This window comes from Rosa rugosa, chromosome 2 (assembly GCF_958449725.1).
Source record: "Rosa rugosa chromosome 2, drRosRugo1.1, whole genome shotgun sequence".
Taxonomy (NCBI): Eukaryota; Viridiplantae; Streptophyta; class Magnoliopsida; order Rosales; family Rosaceae; genus Rosa; species Rosa rugosa.
Window position 1 is genome coordinate 40,568,974 of NC_084821.1, and position 9,356 is coordinate 40,578,329.

Genomic DNA, 9,356 nt, shown 5'->3' on the forward strand with positions numbered 1-9,356 from the left:
AGATATAGTTGTAAGCAAAATCACTGCAAGCTTGAAGCCTATTCCTTTGGTGTTGTACCACTAAGATAGTTGTAAGCAAAATCACTGCAAGGAAAGAAAAGTAGATGCAATTAATAAATTGTCAAGGTATTGAGAGCATCATGATCAAATACTAAAGCTCTTATAAAAAGTAGATTGCAATCTCTAGTCACCAACTTCACGCTCTACCTTAGCAAGAACGTGCAAGTTTCATTGCAGCACAGGCATCATCTAGACAATTGTGTGGAGAACCTTTCTTTCTAACTTCATAGCCTAACACAGTCTGACGCAAGAAAAAGAGATATATGCGACAATAAACCATGCATGTGACAGGTTCTAGTCAAATCATTGTAATGGACTAATTAATGGATTCCATGGTGCAAATAGGAAATGTAAAAGTGAATTAACAGGTTTATCGAAACTTGCCTTGCACAGATTATTCAAGGAAGGTTTCTAGAAATAGGCCCATCCAAATATCTAAATACATATGCGGTATCAATCACCATTAATATATGGTCTATCTTCAATGCTGAAAACAAGAAAAACGTCATAATGAAAAAACCAAACAAATGAAACAGATCTGAAAAAAGAACACATAAATGTATAAGTAGACTGAAAATCCAGAAGGCAAAAAAAAAATTATGGATTGATTGCAACTCAAAACCAACTTACAGAAACAACAATCAACTTACCCTGCAGGTCATTATTCAAACTGTGTCCAACTAAAATAGTTCCATCTGACAACAACTTCTTGAAGGATTTCTACAATACACACCAAGAATTGAGGTGAAAAAATGTTAATGGATTTAACCCTTGAAACCAATAAACAACCATTATACCTGTATATCAGCTAAAGTACATGTAACACCAGCCAAATCTGCAGCATACATTCCTGTAATAACAGTTCTGTAATCAGCAACTTCTTTCTTGGGGTTTACTCGTTCATCCAGTTTGACCTGAAAAGACAAAGTATCATATACAAGGGACTTGAAAAGGTCTAGGTATTAACACAATATCTTCTGAGGTGGACAGCAGTAATATCTCTAAGTACCCTAGTGCACATCTTCCAACGCAGGAATCCCTTCTTTATCTCTCACTGCCTTCAAGATTCACAAAAGGAAATGTAGTTAGAAATGGTGAAGATGGTGAGGATTGTCTTGCTACAAACAACCTTATGGCAGCTGCTACTAAGTAGAGTAAGTGAAAAACAGAACACTAGCGAATACTAAAGTTATAACTTCAGAAGATTGAAAAGAAAGTGAAAATAAATGAGAAGATAAAACCATATATAAAAAAAAAAAACCAAATCAATCCATTTGAGAATCATAAAACCATAAGTACACATTCTATGTATATCTACATTTAGAGAGAGAGAGAGAGAGAGAGAGAGAGACTGAGTAATTGACATTACTTTCTGTAATTTTCTATTTACAAGAAAAAAAAATAAAAATAAAAAAGGGAATTATATGTGTACCTGGAGCTGCTACCTTTGAACTGGTGAACATGGGCACCAATTTTTCTGAAGTCTACACTTGGTTGCACTTTGTGCAATGAAAACAAAAAAGGGAAAACCTCATGAACAACAAAATCGAAGTATCCAAAAGCAAAGCATCAGCACAAAACAAAGCAACCCAATCCAAAAGATATAAAGACAGATTGAAAAAGAAAAATCTTGGGGCCTCACAGAGCTCTGGTGATATAATTGAGAAGCTTCTCAGAATCATCAAAGAACAAAGACACCACTTCCACAACAAAATCTGGGTTGCTCTCATCTTAAAGCTGTTAAAGCTGCAAAACTTGGCCATCCAAAAGCCCCTTCTCTCCCAAAAACCCACCAGGAAACAAAAATGACCAAATAAAATCAAGAACACAACAACAATCAAAACAAACCCATCTGAAAATTATTCATAAATCTCAACATTAATTTTCTGTTCCTTACCTCCAGAATTGACAGAAGCTTGCAGCTTCAACATACTCTTGTATCTGCAAAGATCCAAGCACAACTTGATAAGCGAAATAACTAGGACTCAGCATCCAAACCAATTGGAACTGACATAATGAAATCGAACCAACAGCAAGGCAGCAAGAGCAATTAGAACATTCATTCATTTAATCAAGAGGAAAGCAGCAACTTACCCAAGCTTGAAAATTTCTGAATCGAACCAAGTCTCCAAGAGCAAGATCAGTTGACCACGAGCCCGATACTTCAACTGAAAACCCATAAATTAATGAAAGAGTGAGACACAGATCGATTGTAAACCCAGAAAAGATCGATTGAAAACATTAAACCCAGAAATTCAATTCAACCCAAAAATTCATGAGAGACAGAGAGAGTAAGTCAAGGAGAGAGGTCGTGCGGCTGTGCCGGAGTCCGCAGAGAGAGAGAGAGAGAGCCGGCCTTCATGTTTTGGTTTAACCCAGAACCCATCTTCGATTTGGTTTAACCCACAAAACCAAAAGAACTCATCTTCGATTTGGGTAGATTGGGTTTTAAGTTTCAAGAGACAAGAGTTATAAAAAAAAATTTAAAAAAAGACTGAGACGCCGACCCGCCCAGCACCGCCTAGGCCGCCTAGGTGGCCGACTTTCTGCTCGGAAGAGAAGGAAGCGATGGTGACCGTGGAAAGAGAGCGGGAGAGGAAGGAGGAAAGGTATAGGGTTTCGGGGAAGAGCTATTGTTGAAGATAAAGTGAACGAGATAAAAGTGGGAAATCTGACTTAAGTGCCCGCGTATGTGAAAATTTTCAACTTAGAGTTTTCCGCGTTTTTTAAGAAGGGCGCTAGCATATATATATATTGAATCCTAAAACTCAGACAACATCAATTTAAGTACATTGTCTGATGGAGAATGGCACAACAGACAACTAAAAACTGTTGTGTGAATTAATAATCAGACGACATCTATTTCAGCCATTGTCTGAATTAACAATTAGACGACATCTATTTCAGCCATTGTGTTAATAGTAATTGCACAACAGAGAAGTAATAACTGTTGTGTGATTAAAACAATCATACAACATCTTTTCTCAACCATTGTGTTAATCAATCTTGGACAATACCAATGTAATAACTGTTGTCTGAATTGATTGATTCAGACAACATCAAAAAAATAACCATTGTCTGAATTACAATTGCACAACAGCAATGTAACAACTGTTGTCTGATTCCAAAATTCAGACGACAGAAATATTCTTGCTGTCGTCTGATTATTTCAGACGACAGTTAAAATGTTTGCTGTCGTCTGATATGTGTTGTCTGATTGAAAAATTGGTGTAGTGTGAGAAGAGATCAACACACATACATTACCCATGTGATGAAGTACCAAAATCATTTCCAAAATTTGTGTACTTGGGAGCAGTATGCCAGTATTGCAGTATTGTATGATACTAAATGGGAGCAGTTCAACCACATGGATCGAACCACATCATAGTAGCTCTTATTACTAATACTTTATATTGTTTTTGTTGTACTTGTTTATTTTCATTCACGGGGTTTTGGTATTACGTCCCCACCCCGGTTGTATTTTTCTAATTATTAGTGAAAAATGTGTGATGACCAAGCCTCCCACTAGGTTCTAGCCATAAAAAAAAAATCACATTCACATTGTCAATATACATAACATTTATAATTACATATAGATAAAAACACTAGTTTAGCAACTTACTACAGTTTTAGTTAACTACTCGTCTATATTAAATATCACAATTCTATTATTTATGTATAATTTTAGAGAGGTTATATTGTAAATAGGTTTATTATACGTTAGTTTAGTCTATATAAAAGTTTCATTCAAAAATATCATTTTATAAAAGCAATTAATGTGATTTCTTTATTTTTAACCGAAATCGAAATTTCCTTAAATTTGAAGTACCGAAATCGAAACCGAAACCGAAATTTGAAACCTTGATGGATGCCCACGGTAAGCTGAGCGTTGCCATTGAGCAGAATCTTGAGCGGAACGACAAAATTAACCGGCTCGAGCAAGATATAGCTCTGCTAAAGGAGCAAGTGGCGGCCAAGGGTAAGAAGGTCGACATCCTTCAACGGGATTCTGCCACCAAGGCAGCGGAGCTGAAGAAATTGGAGGCTGAGGTAGCCCGGTTGGGTGCTGAGAGGGGTCGCACTGAGGCCGCCGCCGTGGAGTCTTACAATCAGTCGGCAACATACAAGCAAGCGATGACGGAGGCGGCGAAGGCTGGTTCCGTTGCCAACCTGGACCTGCTGAAGCAGAAGGGTGCCATTGACTGGGTCAAAGCATCCCAGCCTGCGAGCTCGTCGAGGCAGCAGCCAGCGCAAGCGGGAGGGCCTGCTGCTGATCAGAGGGGTGGGGCGCGCTCTGGTAGCGGAGAGAGTGGGCATGGCCTGGCAGAAGACTCTCAGCGGACTCTCTTGCCTTCCCAATCTGAAGTCTCCCGGGCCAATGTCTTGGGGGCCCACACCCGAGCGGATGGCACTATCGAGACGCCAAGCCCAACTGCTCGAGGGTCTGACCAAACAAGCCGCCTGGCTCCTCCACCGCCGATTGAGCGCGAAAATGTTGACGTCGCTCAAGACAATCCCTGAAGACTGCCGCTGCTCTTGTTGTAGCTTCTCTTTTCTTTTTTTTGCCGCTGAGGCCTTTTGCTGCATGTACTTAACAATATTTTTGGGCGGGGAGTCTCGACCCTATATATATAGAAGTATTTCTACCCTTTGAAGTTTTGCATGATTTTGTTGTCTGAATGTTGGTATACCGCTAGAGTTTTGACGTGTGCTTTTGCTAATCAATGAAACATTAAAGGAATTATAATTGTTCCAAGTGCACGATGTAGCGGACGTGGTCCGCTAAATATTGTTGGCGTTGCCATTTGACTTGTGCTGGAATTGGTGACAATGGTTTGAATAATTCCTCGTTTCATTGATAGCTGAGAGATCAGCGTTTACAAAAGCGGGGTTGTACCCGTTGGGTAGCTTCCCTTAGCTAAATATTGAACAAAACTTTAGCCAAGTCAAGATACTCTTGGGTAGCGGCATGACTATTTGTAATAATACCGAAGGTGTTCGGTGTTCCAAGGGTGGGTCCTTGTGACGCCATCCTTGTTCATTAAGTAGAAGGTGCTAGGGCTGACGACCTCTACTATTTTGTACGGTCCTTCCCAAGTTGGGCGAAGTGCCGTTGGTGGTGGAATGACTTCCTTCATGATCCAGTCCCCCAGTTGGAGGTTCCGAGCTTTTACTATGGCGTTGTAGAAATGCGATACCCGCTGTTTGTTTTGCAAATTGAGCAAATGAGCCTTGTGGCGTTTCTCCTCGAGGAGATCCTTGTCGAGGCTGATACCCTCGCCATTTGTCTCGGAGCGGTAGCCCTCAACCCTAGCGGTAGATTGAGTGACCTCGATGGGTAGGAAGACCTCAGTTCCGAACATCATACAGAACGGTGTTTCACCGATGGCAGATGTTGGGGTAGTCCTGATGGCCCAGAGTACCTCTGGGAGCTTCTCCGCCCATAAACCTTTGGCGTCGTCGAGCTTCTTTTTTAGCAGCTTCTTGATTATCTTGTTTGCTGCTTCGACTTGGCCGTTGGTTTGAGGGTGAGCGACAGATGCAAAACTCATCTTGGTGCCTAGGTTGGCGGTGAAAGAGATGAGTTCCTTGTTGTTGAACTGGGTGCCGTTGTCTGTGATGATTGTGTGGGGGACGCCGTAGCGGCAATAGATGTTCTTCCAAAGGAAGTGAGTTACCTTGGCGGTAGTTATTGCCGTCAGTGGTTTCGCCTCTATCCACTTGCTGTTGTAGCCGATGGCGACAATGATGTATTTGAACTGGCCTTTAGCGGTTGGGAATTTGCCAAGCAAGTCCTAGCCCCACATGGAGTGGATCCATGGGCCAATTATGATTGACAGGGGTTCTGCAGGGGCATGGGGAAGGTCAGTGTATTGTTGACACTTGTGGCAAGACCTGGAGACTTTCCTGGCATCGTCGCCGAGAGTGGGCCAGAAATAGCCTTGTCGCATTGTGAGATTGGCCAAAGATCTGGCCCCCGAGTGGTTTCCACATTCCCCAGCATGTATCATTGCCAGCACGACCTTTCCCTCCTCTGGGATCAGACACCGGAGGTTGGGATGGGTGAACCCCTGGTGGTAGAGTTTGCCATTCTGGATATTATAGCGGGTTGCTCTTCGCTTGAGTTGTCGTGCTTCGACCTTATTAGCTGGGAGTGTCCCATTGCGCTTGTATTCGATGATTTCATCCATCCAGCTGGGATTGACCTCAATGTTGAAGATTTCCGCTAGAGTTTTTGTGATGCTTGGCTTGTCAAGGCATTTCACTCTTGTGTCCGCCGGGCTTTGGTGTGGTTGGGCCGTTGCCAATCTTACCAATGAGCTAGCCTTGGCGTTCTTTTCCCTGGGGATCTGTGTGATGGTGTGGAATTTGAATTTCCTGAGAAGTGTCTTGACGTATCCCAAGTATGCCGCTAACTGTTTGTCTTTGGCCTGGAAAGTGTCGTTGACCTGGTTGACAACTAGCTGGGAGTCGCTGAATATGTTGATGTTGTCAGCGCCTGAGTCAATGGCGAGGAGTAAGCCTGCAATGAGTGCTTCATACTCCGCCATGTTGTTGGAGGCTGTGAAATTAAACTTCAGCGCATATTCCACGTTTAGTCCCCCTGGTCCAGTCAAGATGACTCCGGCGTTGCAGGCCTGGGCGAATGCGGAGCCGTCCACGTGGAGGTTCCAGTCTGACTGCTGCTGGGGGGCTGGTTCCTCAGTGGTTATCATTTCTGTGCTGGCCTCTTGCGCCCCTAGGTTGGGTTCATCCTGACACTCGGTGAGCTCAACGATGAAATCTGCCACTGCCTGGCCTTTCATGGCGGTCAGCCTGTATTTGATGTCGAACTCGCTGAGCTTGATGGCCCAATTACTGAGGCGACCCGAGTGTTCAGGGTTCTGCATCTGGGGCGCCTGCCTCTGTACTGAGGCGGATTTTGAGTTGGCGCTGGGGCGCCTGCCTCTGTCCTGGCTAGTCTTTGCTCGAGTTGCTACATTTTTTCGAGGATTAGGGCGGTTGTCCCGTCAACGGATTCCGCCTGGAGGTTCCGCTGGACCATCTCTCGCCTGGGAGCAGGTGGATTGCCTTCTGTTCTAGCCCTGGTGGCGGAACAAGTAGTGTGCGGTTCGGATTCCGCTTCTTGCTCTAACATTAGTTGGGGTGGCGGAGGTGGGCCCATTCCCAGTAGTTATGGTGGGTTCAGCGGTACCTGCATCTGTATGATTGATGCGGGTACCAATCCGCCGGTATTGGGTCGACTACGTCTGGTGCTCCGCGATTGCCCGCTCTGCACTGGGCTAGCGTTTGCCTCCAGCGCCCTTTTCAGTTCGTCGAATTTTGTCATTAGTGTGGCCACTTGCTTTTGAGTGTCGGCCTTCTCTCTGCGCTCTTGTTCGGGCTCTCTGTTTTCCTTGTGGAGGTCCGCCAGTGCCAGTTCATACATAGCGGCGAGATCTTGGCCTGGTGGGCGACTGCTGCCGGGTCGGGTTTCCGCTGCGGTTTGGGTCAGCGGGACCTGGGATGAGCCCTAGGGATCCACGCTAAGGTTGACCGGAGTATTGAATAATGCAAGGTTAACATTAACCGCTAGGTTAATGCTGGTCGCGGGGTTGGTGGTATGGGGGTTGGCAGATTAATCCGCTTGCTCCTCGACGTTTCCCCCGCTACCGTTAGTCATGGTGATTGTTGTGGTGGGGTGGCCTTTCGTTCAAGGATTCCCACAGACGGCCCCAATGTTAATGCTTAAGATTTGGCGATGGCCAAATCTTTACTAACGCTGGTCCGATGGGTGGACCGCTACCCAGATGATCTGGTGACTTCCGCTATCTGTCAAATGAAATACAAAGGGCGTCAAAGGGAGACCGCGCTGGGTGGTCTTCACTTCTCCGATGCCTAAGTTAGTCAATGTATTTATGTTTACAGAATAACAGTAGACAAGTAGTTAATGCATAGTTAATGAGGAGAGAAGAATGGACCTTTTATAGGTAGAGAAGAGACTGACCTCTTCCATGTTTTCGATGTGGGACTGATATGCTTCAGGTTCCCAGCTTCAGGAGCTTCTGATGCTATTTTGGCGCGGCGCCTCAGCGGTGATCTGGGGGTGAGCCGGGGCTCAGGCTGTAGCCTGCTTGGCTGTGTTTCCGTGGGTCACACCGTTGATGGTCATTGGTACCGCTGGCGGTAGTGTGAGCGTAGCTCATTATAGCTAATTATGTTTGGCAATGCTCATGTAAGTACACTAAGTAAACCCAGCAAATTTTTTACACCCAGTGAATTTATAAAATCTTAACTACACCCAACAAGTTTTCCTATAATACCATTTTCTTTAGTTAAACCCAGAAAACTCATACACCCTGACGAAGAGTACCAAACACCAAGTAATTTTCATGAAACAAATTTCATCTCTTTATCAGTTTCACAACATTTGATGAAAATTGAGATCTAACGCCGCACACAAAATACTACAGAAAAACAAAGGGTATTATAGCGAAATTGGCTGGGTGTGGTTAGAGATTTTATAAATTTGCTGGGTGTAAAAATTTTGCTGGGTGACTTGGATATTTGCTGGATACATTTAAAAAGACCCTTTCAATATTTGCCCTACTTTAATTACAACATTCCGGATCAAAAAGAAAAAATTACAACATTAGCTCTTAGGAACAAAACTTAGAAATGAACAACACTTGAGTTTGTCTGAGTTTTAAACCCATGTTCTTCGATAACTTTTTTTTTTTTTTTTTTTTTAATAGCCGGTGCAACTGCCCACTTGCCCTCAAGTTTTGATTAATGAAATCATAGAATACAAAAGGGGAGGGGGATATAGAGCCTGAGCCCCATATTACAATAATTAATATATTCTAACATGCATTAGTTAACAAATAGTGCACGACTGACTACTCTATTTACTTTGACAAAGCGATGACATAACAAAAAGTTAACTCTAGTAAGGAGAAGCATCATAACAAATAACATAGCTTTCCTATTATGTTGCTACACAGGAATATACCTGACGACACTTCGTTTCATCCTGCCACTATGAGGGTGCGTCCATTAGAAAGTACGAAACCCATGTTATCCAATAACTTCTTTATCTACTAAAAAAAGTTAATATCAAGATAACAATAACTAACACTTATATACTATATATATTATGTTATTAGGAAACCATTGCAAATTTTTTGTTTCTTTGAAAAGAAGGGTTTTTTTTTTTTTTTTTAATAGAGGATTAGGTGATATTATTCTCTTGATAGCGGTCTTCGCGCAATACGCCAACTCTTTCAAATAGAAAGAGGACCATTACACCCGAAATC

The 9,356-nt window shown here is 43.0% G+C and overlaps 1 long non-coding RNA gene across 1 annotated transcript; it reads right to left on the minus strand.

Annotated features, from left to right (window-relative positions):
• Positions 1-1,490: 1,490 nt before the first annotated feature.
• Positions 1,491-2,379, minus strand: LOC133731681 (uncharacterized). Its single transcript, XR_009856757.1, has 4 exons — positions 2,155-2,379; positions 1,958-2,001; positions 1,703-1,833; positions 1,491-1,559 (listed from the first exon to the last, which is right to left on the minus strand). It is a non-coding gene; the product is annotated as an uncharacterized LOC133731681 (long non-coding RNA).
• Between the last annotated feature and the right edge of the window lie 6,977 nt (positions 2,380-9,356).